The following is a 21,136-nucleotide window of genomic DNA, read 5'->3' on the forward strand; positions in this document are numbered from 1 at the left end:
GGCTTCGAACATCTTGTGGCTCCGGGCAAAGTTCTCCGCCTTCGCAAGGCCATCTACGGCCTCAAACAATCCCCTCGGGCGTGGTACCACAAACTCAGCTCGACACTTCGCACCAATGGTTTTCGACGCTCGGAAGCCGACCACACATTGTTCACTCTACGGACTGCCGGCGGTCGCGTCGTGGTGCTCGTCTATGTCGATGATATAATCATCACTGGCGATGACAAGGAAGGTATTTCCACTACCAAGACTCTCCTTCACTCAGCCTTTGACATCAAGGACCTCGGCGAACTGAAATATTTTCTTGGGATTGAAATCTCCCGATCGCCGGAAGGACTCTTTCTCTCCCAACGGAAGTACACGCTGGACTTGCTCAAGGAAACTGGTAAGCTGGGGGCTAAACCGGTCTCTACGCCACTAGAAGAAGGCTACCAGGTCAAGCGAAAGGGGGAGATGAAGACGTTACCGAACAAGTTGGCTGAGCCATATGAGGACGTGGGCAGATATAGGCGGCTGGTTGGGAAGCTGATTTACCTCACCATCACACGGCCGGATCTGTGCTATGCTGTGAACCAAGTAAGCCAGCACATGAAAGCACCAACAAACTTTGATTGGAACACTGTTGAGAGGATCCTATGCTATCTAAAGGGAAGCCCTGGCCGCGGCATTTGGATGGGAAAGAACAACAATACCGAGCTTGTTGGCTATTGCGACGCGGATTATGCGGGCGACACAACCGATAGAAGGTCTACAACAGGATACTGTACGTTTGTTGGTGGGAACCTAGTCACTTGGAAGTCGAAGAAACAGAAGGTGGTGTCTCAATCTAGTGCCGAGTCAGAATATAGGGCCATGAAGAAGCTCACAAACGAGCTAACTTGGCTCAAAGGTCTTCTCAAGGACCTTGGAGTGGAGATAGATGAACCCATCACTATGCACTGTGACAACAAGGCTGCAATACATATAGCAACCAACTCTGTTTTCCATGAGAGGACCAAGCATATCGAAGTAGACTGCCACACAGTGCGAGAGAAGATTGAAGAAGGGGTTGTCTTACCGTGTCACACGCCGAGCAAGGACCAACTGGCCGATATTTTCACAAAAGCCACTAGTCCACAGATTTGCGAGTATATCTCTAGCAAACTTGGACTAGTCGATCCTACACATCCATGAGAAGACTCCTCTAACCCGTGGAGAGCACACTCTTTTCCTTGATATGGTTTTGTCCCATGTGGTTTTCCATATTAAGGTTTTTAACGAGGTGGTCTTGTGCGGGTTCCAAGCTTAGCCGTTTCACTTGGCTAAGCTTGAGGGGGAGTATTGACCATGTTACTTAAGACTTGGAGGTTGTCCGTACGGACGTCCGTACGATCGTCCTAATGGCCACCCTTAAGGTTGAGGCCTATTGAGAGAAATGAGAAGGCTTGGGGTTGGAAACAATACCAAGCCCATTAGAAGGATCTCGAAGAAGAATGTGACCGTTGGAGGATAAGAGTCACGAGATAGCTTCCCTTAGGGAGACAAGGTCACGTCGCTTTCTATCTTGGGATCGCTCCCTTCTCTCTCTTCATGTCTCTATCTACAAGTTGTCGAGTTGGTGGGATTGTTAACCTAGTTTTCATTCTATTTAAGGCCTTTGGCCGACATTGTAAAAGCTATTCTAATACAAGCTCTCATTTTATCTCACATTCTCTCTAATTTGCTTCCGCATACTCAATTTAAACCAACATTCGGGTTGAATTTGGAGTGTTTAGACACCACTTATACTCATTTTGTCCCGAAAAAGGCTTAAACCGATAAAACAAGCTAAAACCTTGAGAAAACATGTATTCGAAGCAGTAAAAAGCTATGTTACTCTTTCTAGAGTCAAAATATGTAACAATCCAATGCATTTGACTAATTATAATAGTTCGGGTTGAATTTGGAGTGTTTAAACACCACTTATACCCATTTTGTCTTGAAACAGGCTAAAACTGAGAAAATATTGATTCTAAGCAATAAACAGCGTTGTTACTGTTTCTAGGGTCAGAATGTGTGACATTCCAATGCAATTGACTAATTTTAAGAGTTCGGGATGAATTTCGAGTGTTTAGACAACACTTAAACCCGTTTTATCCCAAAACAGGCTTAAACCGAGAAAACAAGCTAAAACTGAGAGAAAACATTGATTCGAAGCAGTAAACAGCTATGTTACTCTTTCTAGGGTCAATATATGTAACAATCCAATACATTTGACTAATTATAAGAGTTTGGGTTGAATTTGGAGTGTTTAGACACCACTTTTACCCATGTTGTCCCGAAACAGGCTAAAACCAAGAAAATATAGATTTGAAGCAGAAATCAGCGTTGTTACTGTTTCTAGGGTAAGAATATGTGACAATCCAATGCATTTGACTCATTGTAAGAGTTCGGGATGAATTTCGAGTGTTTAGACAACACTTAAACCCGTTTTATCCCAAAACAGGCTTAAAAAGGCTAAAACCGAGAGAAAACATTGATTCGAAGCAGTAAACAGCTATGTTACTCTTTCTAGGGTCAAAATATGTAACAATCCACTGCATTTTACTAATTATAAGAGTTATTTGGAGTGTTTAGACACCACTTATACCCATTTTGTCCCGAAACAGGCTTAAACCTAGAGAAAACAGGCTAAACCCGAGAGAAAACATTGATTCAAAGCAATAAACATCTATGTTACTCTTTCTAGGGTCAAAATATGTAACAAACAAATGCATTTGACTAATTATAAGAGTTCGGGTTGAATTTGGAGTGTTTAAACACCACTTATACCCATTTTGTCTTGAAACAGGCTAAAACTAAGAAAACATTGATTTTTAGCAGTAAACAGCATTGTTACTGTTTCTAGGGTTAGAATGTGTGACATTCCAATGCAATTGACTAATTTTAAGAATTCGAGAAGAATTTGGAGTGTTTAGACAACACTTAAACCCGTTTTATCCCAAAACAGACTTATACCGCGAAAATATTGATTCGAAGCAGTAAACAGCTATGTTACTCTTTCTAGGGTCAATATATGGAATAATCCAATGCATTTGACTAATTATACGAGTTTGGGTTTAATTTTGAGTGTTTAGACACCACTTTTACCCATTTTGTCCCAAAACAGGTTAAAACCGAGAAAATATAGATTTGAAGCAGTAAACAGCTTTGTTACTGTTTCTAGGGTAAGAATGTGTGACAATCCAATGCATTTGACTAATTGTTAGAGTTCGGGATGAATTTGGAGTGTTTAGACAACACTTAAACCCGTTTTATCCCAAAACAGGCTTAAACAGGCTAAAACCGAGAGAAAACTTTGATTCGAAGCAGTAAACAGCTATGTTACTCTTTATAGGGTAAAAATATGTAACAATCCAATGCATTTGACTAATTATAATAGTTCGGGTTGAATTTGGAGTGTTTAAACACCACTTATACCCATTTTGTCTTGAAACAGGCTAAAACTGAGAAAACATTGATTCTAAGCAGTAAACAGCGTTGTTACTGTTTCTAGAGTCAGAATGTGTGACATTACAATGAAATTTACTAATTGTAAGAGTTCGGGATGAATTTGGAGTGTTTAGACAACACTTAAACCCGTTTTATCCCAAAACAGGCTTAAACCGAGAAAACAGGCTAAAACCGAGAGAAAACATTGATTCGAAGCAGTAAACAGCTATGTTACTCTTGCTAGGATCAAAATATATAACAATCCACTGCATTTTACTAATTATAAGAGTTCGGGTTGAATTTGGAGTGTTTAGACACCACTTATACCCATTTTGTCCCGAAAAAGGCTTAAACCGATAAAACAAGCTAAAACCTTGAGAAAACATGTATTCGAAGCAGTAAAAAGCTATGTTACTCTTTCTAGAGTCAAAATATGTAACAATCCAATGCATTTGACTAATTATAATAGTTCGGGTTGAATTTGGAGTGTTTAAACACCACTTATACCCATTTTGTCTTGAAACAGGCTAAAACTGAGAAAATATTGATTCTAAGCAATAAACAGCGTTGTTACTGTTTCTAGGGTCAGAATGTGTGACATTCCAATGTAATTGACTAATTTTAAGAGTTCGGGATGAATTTCGAGTGTTTAGACAACACTTAAACCCGTTTTATCCCAAAACAGGCTTAAACCGAGAAAACAAGCTAAAACTGAGAGAAAACATTGATTCGAAGCAGTAAACAGCTATGTTACTCTTTCTAGGGTCAATATATGTAACAATCCAATACATTTGACTAATTATAAGAGTTTGGGTTGAATTTGGAGTGTTTAGACACCACTTTTACCCATGTTGTCCCGAAACAGGCTAAAACCGAGAAAATATAGATTTGAAGCAGAAATCAGCGTTGTTACTGTTTCTAGGATAAGAATGTGTGACAATCCAAGGCATTTGACTCATTGTAAGAGTTCGGGATGAATTTCGAGTGTTTAGACAACACTTAAACCCGTTTTATCCCAAAATAGGCTTAAAAAGGCTAAAACCGAGAGAAAACATTGATTCGAAGCAGTAAACAGCTATGTTACTCTTTCTAGGGTCAAAATATGTAACAATCCACTGCATTTTACTAATTATAAGAGTTATTTGGAGTGTTTAGACAACACTTATACCCATTTTGTCCCGAAACAGGCTTAAACCTAGAGAAAACAGGCTAAATCCGAGAGAAAACATTGATTCAAAGCAATAAACATCTATGTTACTCTTTCTAGGGTCAAAATATGTAACAAACAAATGCATTTGACTAATTATAAGAGTTCGGGTTGAATTTGGAGTGTTTAAACACCACTTATACCCATTTTGTCTTGAAACAGGCTAAAACTAAGAAAACATTGATTTTTAGCATTAAACAGCATTGTTACTGTTTCTAGGGTCAGAATGTGTGACATTCCAATGCAATTGACTAATTTTAAGAATTCGAGAAGAATTTGGAGTGTTTAGACAACACTTAAACCCGTTTTATCCCAAAACAGGCTTATACCGCGAAAATATTGATTCGAAGCAGTAAACAGCTATGTTACTCTTTCTAGGGTCAAAATATGGAATAATCCAATGCATTTGACTAATTATACGAGTTTGGGTTTCATTTTGAGTGTTTAGACACCACTTTTACCCATTTTGTCCCAAAACAGGCTAAAACCGAGAAAATATAGATTTGAAGCAGTAAACAGCTTTGTTACTGTTTCTAGGGTAAGAATGTGTGACAATCCAATGCATTTGACTAATTGTTAGAGTTCGGGATGAATTTGGAGTGTTTAGACAACACTTAAACCCGTTTTATCCCAAAACAGGCTTAAACAGGCTAAAACCGAGAGAAAACTTTGATTCAAAGCAGTAAACAGCTATGTTACTCTATATAGGGTCAAAATATGTAACAATCCAATGCATTTGACTAATTATAAGAGTTCGGGTTGAATTTTGAGTGTTTAAACACCACTTATACCCATTTGGTCTTGAAACAGGCTAAAACTGAGAAAACATTGATTCTAAGCAGTAAACAGCGTTTTTACTGTTTCTAGGGTCAGAATGTGTGACATTCCAATGCAATTGACTAATTTAAAGAGTTCGGGTTGAATTTGGAGTGTTTAGACACCACTTATACCCATTTTGTCCCGAAACATGATTAAAATGAGAAAACAGGCTAAAATCGAGAGAAAACATTGATTCGAATCTGTAAGCAAGTATGTTACTCTTTCTAGGGTCAAAATATGGAACAATCCAATGCATTTGACTAATTATACGAGTTTGGGTTTAATTTTGAGTGTTTAGAAACCACTTTTACCCATTTTGTCCCAAAACAGGCTAAAACCGAGAAAATATAGATTTGAAGCAGTAAACAGCTTTGTTACTGTTTCTAGGGTAAGAATGTGTGACAATCCAATGCATTTGACTAATTGTTAGAGTTCGGGATGAATTTGGAGTGTTTAGACAACACTTAAACCCGTTTTATCCCAAAACAGGCTTAAACAGGCTAAAACCGAGAGAAAACTTTGATTCGAAGCAGTAAACAGCTATGTTACTCTTTATAGGGTCAAAATATGTAACAATCCAATGCATTTGACTAATTATAAGAGTTCGGGTTGAATTTTGAGTGTTTAAACACCACTTATATGTAAGTTTGAGAGTAGAGTAATCAAGAGATTATGGAAGAGAGTGAAATCGTGTAAAGAGTGAGGAGAGTGAACGATTGAGAGAGAGAGTGTTGGAGAAAGAGAATAAACTCTTTTCTTACTTGTATTAGTATGATACTTACAAACTATTTAAAGACATATACAAATAGGATATTCTCTTAGGATCCTATGCACACTAATATGAGGAGAAAGCGACATCTCCTTATTCTAACATGTGATCTCCTCTTCTCTCTTACAACTTGCTCCAACGGCTACAAAGGAAGGATCGAGATGAATGGCGACCGTTGGAGGATCTCTTTGGTGGATTGGGCTCATGAAGACTTCTATTTGAGGATGGCCCGTTGGTTGGTCGTACGGACGTCCGTACGGTCGTACGGACAAGTGTGTGTGCCGGTTCATACTCCCCCTCAAGCTTGACTTGGGGAACTAGTCAAGCTTGACAACATAGGCACCCACCTCATTAAAAACCTTAGTATAGAAAAACCTCTTGGGAAAACTATACTTAAGGGAAAAAGAGTGTAGGCGCCAAAACAAAGCAAGTCATGGCCGAGTGAGGTTTAGGAGGCCAAGCTTAGGATGGATGTATTCACACACTTGGGGGCTCGCAGCTTTAGTCAGGACGTCTGCAAGTTGTTCTTTGCTTTCGGTATGGCAAGGTAAGACAACTCCAAGCTTGATTTGTTCTCGGACCTTATGGCAATCCACTTCAATGTGCTTGGTCCGCTCATGGAACACTGAATTGGTTGCTATATGAATGGCTGCTTCGTTATCACAGTGCATGGTGATCGGCTTTGTTGATTCTATTCCAAGATCCTTGAGTAACATCTTCAGCCACATTAGCTCCGTCGTTAGCTTCCTCATAGCTCTATACTCGGATTCGGCACTTGAGAGTGAGACGACCTTTTGCTTCTTGCTCTTCCATGTGACCAGGTTCCCTCCAAGGAACGTGCAATAGCCTGTGGTTGAGCGTCGGTCCCCACGATCTCCGGCATAGTCAGCGTCGCAGTAGCCTACCAACTCAGTGCTCTTGTTGCGTCCCATCCATATGCCTTGGCCGGGTGAGCCCTTGATGTACTTGAGGATCCGTGTCAGCATGTTCCAATGGTGCACGGTGGGGTTCTTCATATGCTGGCTTACCTGGTTCACGGCAAAGCAAATGTCAGGCCGTGTGATAGTCAAATAAATGAGCTTACCGACTAGCCGCCGGTAGAGGCTAACGTCCTCGAATGGAGCGGTGTCAAGCTCCCCCTGTCCTCCATCCTTGTAATTCTCTTCTAGGGGCGTTGTTACTGCCTTAGCTCCTAGTTTTCCTGTTTCACTCAATAAGTCTAGTGCATACTTTCTTTGAGACAACAATAACCCTTCATTTGATCTATAAACTTCTATCCCAAGAAAGTATTTCAACTCTCCAAGATCTTTAATATCAAAAACTGATTTCAAGAATGTTTTAGAGTCTTGAATACCTACCGAGTCACTTCCAGTGATGATGATATCATCAACATACACTAGAATGACTACTATACCTTTGGCGCTTGGTAAGGTGAACAAGGTGTGGTCAGCTTCGGATTTGCGAAAGCCTTTGTCAAGGAGTGTGGTGCTAAGCTTGTGATACCAAGCCCTTGGTGACTGCTTCAAGCCATAGATAGCTTTGTTGAGTTTCAAGACCTTTCCCGGACCAATAGTATCCTCCAAACCCGGTGGTGGTCGCATATACACTTCATCCTCCAGTTCTCCTTGCAAGAAGGCGTTCTTCACGTCCATTTGCCAAAGTTCCCAGTCGAGGTTGGTGGCGAGAGAGAGTACAACTCGAACCGTGTGAAGCTTAGCCACCGGAGCAAACGTATCAAGATAGTCCTCCCCATACGTTTGCGTGAACCCTCGTGCGACTAGGCGGGCTTTGTGGCGTTCAATCTCCCCATTGCTCTTATATTTGATTGTGAAGATATACCGAGAGGTGACAGCCTTCTTGCCCTTGGGTAAGTCAGCCTCGTCCCATGTATGATTTTGCACCATGGCCGTATTCTCGGCATCCACTGCATCTCTCCATACTTTGTGCTGCTTAGCCTCATCATAGGTCTTGGGGATCCAATCCTCATCAATATGGCCAAGAAACACTTGATGCTCTATCGGAAAATGAGCCAAGGTGCACACGGCCTGAATCGGATGAGCAACGGCCATGTTGTTGTAGTACACACGGGTGTTCTTCCAATGACTAGGAGGATACCTAATACGTTGGCTGCGCCGAAGAGGAACTATAGCCCCAGCTTCGGAGTTGGCTCGTCCTGGAGTAATGATCTCCTCAAGCTGTTCAGCCGTCTCCTCGGTTGTTTCGGCCGTGTTGTCCGCGAGTGACTCGGGTGCTTCCTCATGCTGCTCAGTATGGTCATCGGCATGTGTAGCAGGCTCAGGCTCAGTAAATGGCTCAGGTTGCTCTGGTGATGCTGGTCTGGCTGACTCGGTAGTGATCCGATCGTTTTCAAGACCTAGTCGCTCAAGGATTACTCGGAGGTTGCGCGTCCGATCAGATGGTGAATCAGAGAGGTTACGGAGCTCATCCCAATTCTTCTCATCGTAAAAACCTTGTGTCTCCATGAACTTGACATCACGAGATACTAGAACCCTCCTTGTTGTAGGTTCATAGCACTTATACCCCTTCTGTGTGGTGGAGTAGCCAAGAAACATAGCCTTTGTACTCTTTGCATCAAGCTTGTCTCTTAGCTCACCTGGTCGCAACACATAGCACACACAACCAAACACTCGTAAGTGATCAAATGTAGGTTTGTCATTCGTTAATACCTCAAATGGAGACACATCCTTTAGGATCTTTGTTGGTGTGCGGTTAATAAGATAACAAGCGGCTAGCACAGCATCTCCCCAAAACCTCTTTGGAACCCTTGTGTGAAACATCATAGACCTTGCTACTTCCATGAGATGCCTATTCTTTCTCTCAGCCACTCCATTTTGTTGTGGTGTGTAAGGACAGCTAGTTTGATGAAGAATTCCATGTTTGGCTAGATATTGCTTAAACGCATGGCTTGTGTACTCTCCACCATTATCTGATCTCAAAATTTTAATCTTGGCATGAAAGTGGTTAGTGACATAATTTTGAAAATTAGTAAAGGCCTCAAGGACTCTATCCTTAGAGGGAAGTAAAGTTATCCAAGTATATTTTGATTTTTCATCAATAAAAGTCACAAAATACTTTTGATTATCTCTAGATAAGCAAGGAGATGTCCAAACATCAGAATGAATTAAATCAAAACATTTTTCATAAATAGTAATAGATTTAGGAAAAACAGCCTTGCAATGTTTACCAAGAATACAAGCCTCACACTCATCATTTTGAAAAGAAACATTAGGAAATATTAAAGATAAAGCTCTTGTGTGAGGGTGTCCTAGCCTAGCATGTAAAATAGAATCACTAGGTTTCATAATAACCGAATTAAAACAAGATGCATTAGAAGATAAGTTCAAGTCCTCAAACACATAGAGGTCATCCTTGGATCCTCCTTGACCAAGAACCTTACTTGTCTCAATATCCTGAAAATGAACATTGTTAGGACCAAATATAGCATAACAATTTAAATCAGTAGTGGCTCTCTTAACTGATAGCAAGTTAGAAGTAAAGTTTGGCATATAAAATGCCTTAGTCTCCTTATCAAATAGTTTCAAGTTTCCAATGCCTTTAACTGGTACTTTCTCACCATTTGCTATTATCACATTACCATTAGCAGGTTTAATATCACTAATTAGCCTAGAATCACTAATCATGTGATGGGATGCACCAGAATCAACTATGAGGGGTTTAATTTTGTTTGAGGCAAGAAACGCCTTACCGGTGGCCTCTTTGATGGCTTTGATGAGCGCATCAAGGTCGGACCGCCTTACCAGCTCGGACGATGCTGCAGCAAGAGCAGTTCCACTGGTCACTTGTTGAGGTTGCTCAGAGATTGATGACTCCCCCATGGCTACTGCTTGATGAGCTCTCGGTGGTCCTCCGCGGTTTGGTCGTCCACCTCGGATGGTACCCGGCGGTGGTGCTAGATGAGGGTGTAGAATCCAGCAGCGGCTCTTGAAGTGACCAAGCTTCTTACAATGCTCACAAAATGGCGGGTTGTTCTTGTCCTCCGGCTTGTAGTAGCCCTTGTTTGCTGATGCCGTCTCAGCTTTGTTAGCGGTCACAAGTTCTCCCTTGCCGCCAAACAATCCCATGGAGCCATGCTCCTTTTGAATTTGGTTACAGACATCATCAAGGCTAGGGAGCTTGTCCGACCGTAGAATATGCTTGATAAGGTCATTGTAGGAGGGGTTCAAGGTCAAGAGAAGGCCGAACACCTTATCTTGTTCACGCCTCTCATTCAGAATGGCCGGATCTATAGTCGCCGGCCGGAGCATCTCTAGTTCAGCCCAAAGGGACCTAAACTTCCCAAAGTGCTTGGTGAACTCCATGTCTTCTTGGTTGAGGTTGTTGATGGCCCTCTTAATCTCAAAAATTCGGTCTACATTTGTAACATTCCCAAAAACATTCTTGAGAGTGTCCCACAAGTCTTTTGCTGTCTCGCAATAAGAGTAAGCTTCAAGTATAGGTGCATCTAGGGAGTTTTGAATGATAGCTAGGACTCCCTGATCTTCTTGAAACCACTTGTTCTTCTCATCGACAAGATCCTTGCCGTCTTTGGTGGTCTCGCCACTAGGAGCTTCGCTCGTCTCAACATGGGACCAAAGTCCTCGGCCGCATAGGGCTGTCTTTGTGGTTCTAGCCCACAGTAAGTAATTCTCTCCCTTGAGAGTAACTGGAACAATGAGAGTTTTGGTAGTTTCCATGGAAAAAGATGAAGAGACCGTTGGTTAAAGCTATTGTCCAACGGTTAAAGAAAGAAGATTCAAGAACAAGAAATTTCAAGAACAAGAAAGAGAATGCGGAAGGGAGTGATGGAGATTTGAGGCAAGAACAGAATCAAATCTGCTCTGATACCATGTAAGTTTGAGAGTAGAGTAATCAAGAGATTATGGAAGAGAGTGAAATCGTGTAAAGAGTGAGGAGAGTGAACGATTGAGAGAGAGAGTGTTGGAGAAAGAGAATAAACTCTTTTCTTACTTCTATTAGTATGATACTTACAAACTTTTTAAAGACATATACAAATAGGATATTCTCTTAGGATCCTATGCACACTAATATGAGGAGAAAGCGACATCTCCTTATTCTAACATGTGATCTCCTCTTCTCTCTTACAACTTGCTCCAACGGCTACAAAGGAAGGATCGAGATGAATGGCGACCGTTGGAGGATCTCTTTGGTGGATTGGGCTCATGAAGACTTCTATTTGAGGATGGCCCGTTGGTTGGTCGTACGGACGTCCGTACGGTCGTACGGACAAGTGTGTGTGCCGGTTCATATTATACCCATTTGGTCTTGAAACAGGCTAAAACTGAGAAAACATTGATTCTAAGCAGTAAACAGCGTTTTTACAGTTTCTAGGGTTAGAATGTGTGACATTCCAATGCAATTGACTAATTTTAAGAGTTCGGGTTGAATTTGGAGTGTTTAGACACCACTTATACCCATTTTGTCCCGAAACATGATTAAAATGAGAAAACAGGCTAAAACCAAGAGAAAACATTGATTCGAATCTGTAAGCAAGTATGTTACTCTTGCTAGGGTCAAAATATATAACAATCCACTGCATTTTACTAATTATAAGAGTTCGGGTTGAATTTGGAGTGTTTAGACATCACTTATACCCATTTTGTCCCGAAAAAGGCTTAAACCGAGAAAACAGGCTAAAACCTTGAGAAAACATGTATTCGAAGCAGTAAAAAGCTATGTTACTCTTTCTAGGGTCAAAATATGTAATAATCCAATGCATTTGACTAATTATAACAGTTTGGGTTGAATTTGGAGTGTTTAAACACCACTTATACCCATTTTGTCTTGAAACAGGCTAAAACTGAGAAAATATTGATTCTAAGAAATAAACAGCGTTGTTACTGTTTCTAGGGTCAGAATGTGTGACATTCCAATGCAATTGACTAATTTTAAGAGTTCGGGATGAATTTCGAGTGTTTAGACAACACTTAAGCCCGTTTTATCCCAAACCAGGCTTAAACCGAGAAAACAAGCTAAAACTGAGAGAAAACATTGATTCGAAGTAGTAAACAGCTATGTTACTCTTTCTAGGGTCAATATATGTAACAATCCAATACATTTGACTAATTATAAGAGTTTGGGTTGAATTTGGAGTGTTTAGACACCACTTTTACCCATGTTGTCCCGAAACAGGCTAAAACCGAGAAAATATAGATTTGAAGCAGAAATCAGCTTTGTTACTGTTTCTAGGGTAATAATGTGTGACAATCCAATGCATTTGACTCATTGTAAGAGTTCGGGATGAATTTCGAGTGTTTAGACAACACTTAAACCCGTTTTATCCCAAAACAGGCTTAAAAAGGCTAAAACCGAGAGAAAACATTGATTCGAAGCAGTAAACAGCTATGTTACTCTTTCTAGGGTCAAAATATGTAACAATCCACTGCATTTGACTAATTATAAGAGTTATTTGGAGTGTTTAGACACCACTTATACCCATTTTGTCCCGAAACAGGCTTAAACCTAGAGAAAACAGGCTAAACCCGAGAGAAAACATTGATTTGAAGCAATAAACATCTATGTTACTCTTTCTAGGGTCAAAATATGTAACAAACAAATGCATTTGACTAATTATAAGAGTTCGGGTTGAATTTGGAGTGTTTAAACACCACTTATACCCATTTTGTCTTGAAACAGGCTAAAACTAAGAAAACATTGATTTTTAGCAGTAAACAGCATTGTTACTGTTTCTAGGGTCAGAATGTGTGATATTCCAATGCAATTGACTAATTTTAAGAATTTGAGAAGAATTTGGAGTGTTTAGACAACACTTAAACCCGTTTTATCCCAAAACAGACTTATACCGCGAAAATATTGATTCGAAGCAGTAAACAGCTATGTTACTCTTTCTAGGGTCAAAATATGGAATAATCCAATGCATTTGACTAATTATACGAGTTTGGGTTTAATTTTGAGTGTTTAGACACCACTTCTACCCATTTTGTCCCAAAACAGGCTAAAACCGAGAAAATATAGATTTGAAGCAGTAAACAGCTTTGTTACTGTTTCTAGGGTAAGAATGTGTGACAATCCAATGCATTTGACTAATTGTTAGAGTTCGGGATGAATTTGGAGTGTTTAGACAACACTTAAACCCGTTTTATCCCAAAACAGGCTTAAACAGGCTAAAACCGAGAGAAAACTTTGATTCGAAGCAGTAAACAGCTATGTTACTCTTTATAGGGTCAAAATATGTAACAATCCAATGTATTTGACTAATTATAAGAGTTCGGGTTGAATTTTGAGTGTTTAAACACCACTTATACCCATTTTGTCTTGAAACATTGTAAAACTGAGAAAACATTGATTCTAAGCAGTAAACAGCGTTGTTACTGTTTCTAGAGTCAGAATGTGTGACATTACAATGAAATTTACTAATTGTAAGAGTTCGGGATGAATTTGGAGTGTTTAGACAACACTTAAACCCGTTTTATCCCAAAACAGGCTTAAACCGAGAAAACAGGCTAAAACCGAGAGAAAACATTGATTCGAAGCAGTAAACAGCTATGTTACTCTTGCTAGGATCAAAATATATAACAATCCACTGCATTTTACTAATTATAAGAGTTCGGGTTGAATTTGGAGTGTTTAGACACCACTTATACTCATTTTGTCCCGAAAAAGGCTTAAACCGATAAAACAAGCTAAAACCTTGAGAAAACATGTATTCGAAGCAGTAAAAAGCTATGTTACTCTTTCTAGAGTCAAAATATGTAACAATCCAATGCATTTGACTAATTATAATAGTTCGGGTTGAATTTGGAGTGTTTAAACACCACTTATACCCATTTTGTCTTGAAACAGGCTAAAACTGAGAAAATATTGATTCTAAGCAATAAACAGCGTTGTTACTGTTTCTAGGGTCAGAATGTGTGACATTCCAATGCAATTGACTAATTTTAAGAGTTCGGGATGAATTTCGAGTGTTTAGACAACACTTAAACCCGTTTTATCCCAAAACAGGCTTAAACCGAGAAAACAAGCTAAAACTGAGAGAAAACATTGATTCGAAGCAGTAAACAGCTATGTTACTCTTTCTAGGGTCAATATATGTAACAATCCAATACATTTGACTAATTATAAGAGTTTGGGTTGAATTTGGAGTGTTTAGACACCACTTTTACCCATGTTGTCCCGAAACAGGCTAAAACCGAGAAAATATAGATTTGAAGCAGAAATCAGCGTTGTTACTGTTTCTATGGTAAGAATATGTGACAATCCAATGCATTTGACTCATTGTAAGAGTTCGGGATGAATTTCGAGTGTTTAGACAACACTTAAACCCGTTTTATCCCAAAACAGGCTTAAAAAGGCTAAAATCGAGAGAAAACATTGATTCGAAGCAGTAAACAGCTATGTTACTCTTTCTAGGGTCAAAATATGTAACAATCCACTGCATTTTACTAATTATAAGAGTTATTTGGAGTGTTTAGACACCACTTATACCCATTTTGTCCCGAAACAGGCTTAAACCTAGAGAAAACAGGCTAAACCCGAGAGAAAACATTGATTCAAAGCAATAAACATCTATGTTACTCTTTCTAGGGTCAAAATATGTAACAAACAAATGCATTTGACTAATTATAAGAGTTCGGGTTGAATTTGGAGTGTTTAAACACCACTTATACCCATTTTGTCTTGAAACAGGCTAAAACTAAGAAAACATTGATTTTTAGCAGTAAACAGCATTGTTACTGTTTCTAGGGTTAGAATGTGTGACATTCCAATGCAATTGACTAATTTTAAGAATTCGAGAAGAATTTGGAGTGTTTAGACAACACTTAAACCCGTTTTATCCCAAAACAGACTTATACCGCGAAAATATTGATTCGAAGCAGTAAACAGCTATGTTACTCTTTCTAGGGTCAATATATGGAATAATCCAATGCATTTGACTAATTATACGAGTTTGGGTTTAATTTTGAGTGTTTAGACACCACTTTTACCCATTTTGTCCCAAAACAGGTTAAAACCGAGAAAATATAGATTTGAAGCAGTAAACAGCTTTGTTACTGTTTCTAGGGTAAGAATGTGTGACAATCCAATGCATTTGACTAATTGTTAGAGTTCGGGATGAATTTGGAGTGTTTAGACAACACTTAAACCCGTTTTATCCCAAAACAGGCTTAAAAAGGCTAAAACCGAGAGAAAACATTGATTCGAAGCAGTAAACAGCTATGTTACTCTTTCTAGGGTCAAAATATGTAACAATCCACTGCATTTGACTAATTATAAGAGTTATTTGGAGTGTTTAGACACCACTTATACCCATTTTGTCCCGAAACAGGCTTAAACCTAGAGAAAACAGGCTAAACCCGAGAGAAAACATTGATTTGAAGCAATAAACATCTATGTTACTCTTTCTAGGGTCAAAATATGTAACAAACAAATGCATTTGACTAATTATAAGAGTTCGGGTTGAATTTGGAGTGTTTAAACACCACTTATACCCATTTTGTCTTGAAACAGGCTAAAACTAAGAAAACATTGATTTTTAGCAGTAAACAGCATTGTTACTGTTTCTAGGGTCAGAATGTGTGATATTCCAATGCAATTGACTAATTTTAAGAATTTGAGAAGAATTTGGAGTGTTTAGACAACACTTAAACCCGTTTTATCCCAAAACAGACTTATACCGCGAAAATATTGATTCGAAGCAGTAAACAGCTATGTTACTCTTTCTAGGGTCAAAATATGGAATAATCCAATGCATTTGACTAATTATACGAGTTTGGGTTTAATTTTGAGTGTTTAGACACCACTTCTACCCATTTTGTCCCAAAACAGGCTAAAACCGAGAAAATATAGATTTGAAGCAGTAAACAGCTTTGTTACTGTTTCTAGGGTAAGAATGTGTGACAATCCAATGCATTTGACTAATTGTTAGAGTTCGGGATGAATTTGGAGTGTTTAGACAACACTTAAACCCGTTTTATCCCAAAACAGGCTTAAACAGGCTAAAACCGAGAGAAAACTTTGATTCGAAGCAGTAAACAGCTATGTTACTCTTTATAGGGTCAAAATATGTAACAATCCAATGTATTTGACTAATTATAAGAGTTCGGGTTGAATTTTGAGTGTTTAAACACCACTTATACCCATTTTGTCTTGAAACATTGTAAAACTGAGAAAACATTGATTCTAAGCAGTAAACAGCGTTGTTACTGTTTCTAGAGTCAGAATGTGTGACATTACAATGAAATTTACTAATTGTAAGAGTTCGGGATGAATTTGGAGTGTTTAGACAACACTTAAACCCGTTTTATCCCAAAACAGGCTTAAACCGAGAAAACAGGCTAAAACCGAGAGAAAACATTGATTCGAAGCAGTAAACAGCTATGTTACTCTTGCTAGGATCAAAATATATAACAATCCACTGCATTTTACTAATTATAAGAGTTCGGGTTGAATTTGGAGTGTTTAGACACCACTTATACTCATTTTGTCCCGAAAAAGGCTTAAACCGATAAAACAAGCTAAAACCTTGAGAAAACATGTATTCGAAGCAGTAAAAAGCTATGTTACTCTTTCTAGAGTCAAAATATGTAACAATCCAATGCATTTGACTAATTATAATAGTTCGGGTTGAATTTGGAGTGTTTAAACACCACTTATACCCATTTTGTCTTGAAACAGGCTAAAACTGAGAAAATATTGATTCTAAGCAATAAACAGCGTTGTTACTGTTTCTAGGGTCAGAATGTGTGACATTCCAATGCAATTGACTAATTTTAAGAGTTCGGGATGAATTTCGAGTGTTTAGACAACACTTAAACCCGTTTTATCCCAAAACAGGCTTAAACCGAGAAAACAAGCTAAAACTGAGAGAAAACATTGATTCGAAGCAGTAAACAGCTATGTTACTCTTTCTAGGGTCAATATATGTAACAATCCAATACATTTGACTAATTATAAGAGTTTGGGTTGAATTTGGAGTGTTTAGACACCACTTTTACCCATGTTGTCCCGAAACAGGCTAAAACCGAGAAAATATAGATTTGAAGCAGAAATCAGCGTTGTTACTGTTTCTATGGTAAGAATATGTGACAATCCAATGCATTTGACTCATTGTAAGAGTTCGGGATGAATTTCGAGTGTTTAGACAACACTTAAACCCGTTTTATCCCAAAACAGGCTTAAAAAGGCTAAAATCGAGAGAAAACATTGATTCGAAGCAGTAAACAGCTATGTTACTCTTTCTAGGGTCAAAATATGTAACAATCCACTGCATTTTACTAATTATAAGAGTTATTTGGAGTGTTTAGACACCACTTATACCCATTTTGTCCCGAAACAGGCTTAAACCTAGAGAAAACAGGCTAAACCCGAGAGAAAACATTGATTCAAAGCAATAAACATCTATGTTACTCTTTCTAGGGTCAAAATATGTAACAAACAAATGCATTTGACTAATTATAAGAGTTCGGGTTGAATTTGGAGTGTTTAAACACCACTTATACCCATTTTGTCTTGAAACAGGCTAAAACTAAGAAAACATTGATTTTTAGCAGTAAACAGCATTGTTACTGTTTCTAGGGTTAGAATGTGTGACATTCCAATGCAATTGACTAATTTTAAGAATTCGAGAAGAATTTGGAGTGTTTAGACAACACTTAAACCCGTTTTATCCCAAAACAGACTTATACCGCGAAAATATTGATTCGAAGCAGTAAACAGCTATGTTACTCTTTCTAGGGTCAATATATGGAATAATCCAATGCATTTGACTAATTATACGAGTTTGGGTTTAATTTTGAGTGTTTAGACACCACTTTTACCCATTTTGTCCCAAAACAGGTTAAAACCGAGAAAATATAGATTTGAAGCAGTAAACAGCTTTGTTACTGTTTCTAGGGTAAGAATGTGTGACAATCCAATGCATTTGACTAATTGTTAGAGTTCGGGATGAATTTGGAGTGTTTAGACAACACTTAAACCCGTTTTATCCCAAAACAGGCTTAAACAGGCTAAAACCGAGAGAAAACTTTGATTCGAAGCAGTAAACAGCTATGTTACTCTTTATAGGATCAAAATATGTAACAATCCAATGCATTTGACTAATTATAATAGTTCGGGTTGAATTTGGAGTGTTTAAACACCACTTATACCCATTTTGTCTTGAAACAGGCTAAAACTGAGAAAACATTGATTCTAAGCAGTAAACAGCGTTGTTACTGTTTCTAGAGTCAGAATGTGTGACATTACAATGAAATTTACTAATTGTAAGAGTTCGGGATGAATTTGGAGTGTTTAGACAACACTTAAACCCGTTTTATCCCAAAACAGGCTTAAACCGAGAAAACAGGCTAAAACCGAGAGAAAACATTGATTCGAAGCAGTAAACAGCTATGTTACTCTTGCTAGGATCAAAATATATAACAATCCACTGCATTTTACTAATTATAAGAGTTCGGGTTGAATTTGGAGTGTTTAGACACCACTTATACCCATTTTGTCCCGAAAAAGGCTTAAACCGATAAAACAAGCTAAAACCTTGAGAAAACATGTATTCGAAGCAGTAAAAAGCTATGTTACTCTTTCTAGAGTCAAAATATGTAACAATCCAATGCATTTGACTAATTATAATAGTTCGGGTTGAATTTGGAGTGTTTAAACACCACTTATACCCATTTTGTCTTGAAACAGGCTAAAACTGAGAAAATATTGATTCTAAGCAATAAACAGCGTTGTTACTGTTTCTAGGGTCAGAATGTGTGACATTCCAATGTAATTGACTAATTTTAAGAGTTCGGGATGAATTTCGAGTGTTTCGACAACACTTAAACCCGTTTTATCCCAAAACAGGCTTAAACCAAGAAAACAAGCTAAAACTGAGAGAAAACATTGATTCGAAGCAGTAAACAGCTATGTTACTCTTTCTAGGGTCAATATATGTAACAATCTAATACATTTGACTAATTATAAGAGTTTGGGTTGAATTTGGAGTGTTTAGACACCACTTTTACCCATGTTGTCCCGAAACAGGCTAAAACCGAGAAAATATAGATTTGAAGCAGAAATCAGCTTTGTTACTGTTTCTAGGGTAAGAATGTGTGACAATCCAATGCATTTGACTCATTGTAAGAGTTCGGGATGAATTTCGAGTGTTTAGACAACACTTAAACCCGTTTTATCCCAAAACAGGCTTAAAAAGGCTAAAACCGAGAGAAAACAGTGATTCGAAGCAGTAAACAGCTATGTTACTCTTTCTAGGGTCAAAATATGTAACAATCCACTGCATTTTACTAATTATAAGAGTTATTTGGAGTGTTTAGACAACACTTATACCCATTTTGTCCCGAAACAGGCTTAAACCTAGAGAAAACAGGCTAAATCCGAGAGAAAACATTGATTCAAAGCAATAAACATCTATGTTACTCTTTCTAGGGTCAAAATATGTAACAAACAAATGCATTTGACTAATTATAAGAGTTCGGGTTGAATTTGGAGTGTTTAAACACCACTTATACCCATTTTGTCTTGAAACAGGCTAAAACTAAGAAAACATTGATTTTTAGCATTAAACAGCATTGTTACTGTTTCTAGGGTCAGAATGTGTGACATTCCAATGCAATTGACTAATTTTAAGAATTCGAGAAGAATTTGGAGTGTTTAGACAACACTTAAACCCGTTTTATCCCAAAACAGGCTTATACCGCGAAAATATTGATTCGAAGCAGTAAACAGCTATGTTACTCTTTCTAGGGTCAATATATGGAATAATCCATTGCATTTGACTAATTATACGAGTTTGGGTTTAATTTTGAGTGTTTAGACACCACTTTTACCCATTTTGTCCCAAAACAGGTTAAAACCGAGAAAATATAGATTTGAAGCAGTAAACAGCTTTGTTACTGTTTCTAGGGTAAGAATGTGTGACAATCCAATGCATTTGACTAATTGTTAGAGTTCGGGATGAATTTGGAGTGTTTAGACAACACTTAAACCCGTTTTATCCCAAAACAGGCTTAAACAGGCTAAAACCGAGAGAAAACTTTGATTCGAAGCAGTAAACAGCTATGTTACTCTTTATAGGGTCAAACTATGTAACAATCCAATGCATTTGACTAATTATAAGAGTTCGGGTTGAATTTTGAGTGTTTAAACACCACTTATACCCATTTGGTCTTGAAACAGGCTAAAACAGAGAAAACATTGATTCTAAGCAGTAAACAGCGTTGTTACAGTTTCTAGGGTCAGAATGTGTGACATTCCAATGCAATTGACTAATTTTAAGAGTTCGGGTTGAATTTGGAGTGTTTAGACACCACTTATACCCATTTTGTCCCGAAACATGATTAAAATGAGAAAACAGGCTAAAACCGAGAGAAAACATTGATTCGAATCTGTAAGCAAGTATGTTACTCTCTATAGGGTCAAAATATGTAACAATCCAATGCATGTGACTAATTATAATAGTTTGTGTTCAATTTGGAGTGTTTAGACACCACTTTTACCCATTTTGTCCCGAAACAGGCTAAAACCAAGAAAATACAGATTTGAAGCAGTAAACAGCTTTGTTACTGTTTCTAGGGTAAGAATGTGTGACAATCCAATGCATTTGACTAATTGTAAGATTTCTGGATGAATTTGGAGTGTTTAGACAACAATTAAACCCGTTTTATCCCAAAACAGGCTTTAAAAAGTTAAAACCGAGAGAAAACATTGATCCGAAGCAGTAAACAGCTATGTTACTCTTTATAGGATCAAAATATGTAACAATCCAATGCATTTGACTAATTATAATAGTTCGGGTTGAATTTGGAGTGTTTAAACACCACTTATACCCATTTTGTCTTGAAACAGGCTAAAACTGAGAAAACATTGATTCTAAGCAGTAAACAGCTTTGTAC

The sequence above is a fragment of the Camelina sativa genome, chromosome 13 (genome assembly GCF_030686135.1).
Source record: "Camelina sativa cultivar CO46 ecotype springtype chromosome 13, ASM3068613v1".
NCBI classification, from domain to species: Eukaryota; Viridiplantae; Streptophyta; class Magnoliopsida; order Brassicales; family Brassicaceae; genus Camelina; species Camelina sativa.